Genomic DNA, 898 nt, shown 5'->3' with positions numbered 1-898 from the left:
GGGAAAGATTTTGAACGTTTCCTCGCAAGTCACTGTCGCACTTGCCAGGATTGTTCACCTGCACTTGAAACACCTCCGTAACCAGGAAGATCAAAGAACGCATCACAAGAAAAATCGCACAACCTGAACAGATATGTAGCCTGGGGGAGGGCTGTGTCAGCAACGCCTCAATCACCCTTTCCCAATAAGAGTTTACCTATTTGCGCATGCGTGAACGATAGCCACGGCTGTACAGAATGTGTATAAGAGTGAATGATTTCACAATAAAAGCTGTCCTAAGTTCAGCGCCCGTCCTTGTCGTCTCGTTTTTGTCCACGTCTTTTTTGCGCTGCTTTTTCTGAGAAATATGTACCAACATGCCTAACTCGCCGCATTAACCAACTGGGCAATTTCCCAAACGCTCGTTCAATAATTGCCTCATGTCCAACATTCTCGGACAGAAATTTTGGATATTAAAAAATTGTTAGGAACTGTCACACAAATATTGAAAGTAATGGTCCTGTCTTAGATTTATAAAAAACATTTGATTTATTTTATCTTTTAGAGGTTTTCCATTGCTCAAATCAAGCACTTAAGACTGCCTTGGAAAACCAATGGGGAACGCTTTTGACATTAGCAGAAATGTTAATAGCAAAAAAATACAAGACTGTCGACGGGAGAGTTGCGAATATATTTATTGTTATAGTGAAATCTCGCAATATAAGAACAAATTGCGGTCATCAACTCTATCATATTCAAAAATGGTTTTGTTCAGTATTGTTGGGCGCGTGGGGAAGAGACGACACGGCAGATCAAAGATATGGGAAAGAAGAAGTCTTGCCAATCCTCACTCAAACACCCTAGCTTTCCCCCGGCTGCGGCATAAAAAGCCAAAACAAAAGTTCGTCGTCGGAAACCC

The sequence above is a fragment of the Amblyomma americanum genome, chromosome 1, assembly GCF_052857255.1.
Source record: "Amblyomma americanum isolate KBUSLIRL-KWMA chromosome 1, ASM5285725v1, whole genome shotgun sequence".
NCBI classification, from domain to species: domain Eukaryota; kingdom Metazoa; phylum Arthropoda; class Arachnida; order Ixodida; family Ixodidae; genus Amblyomma; species Amblyomma americanum.
The sequence above is the reverse complement of the archived record's forward strand: the minus strand, read 5'-3'. Positions refer to the sequence as shown.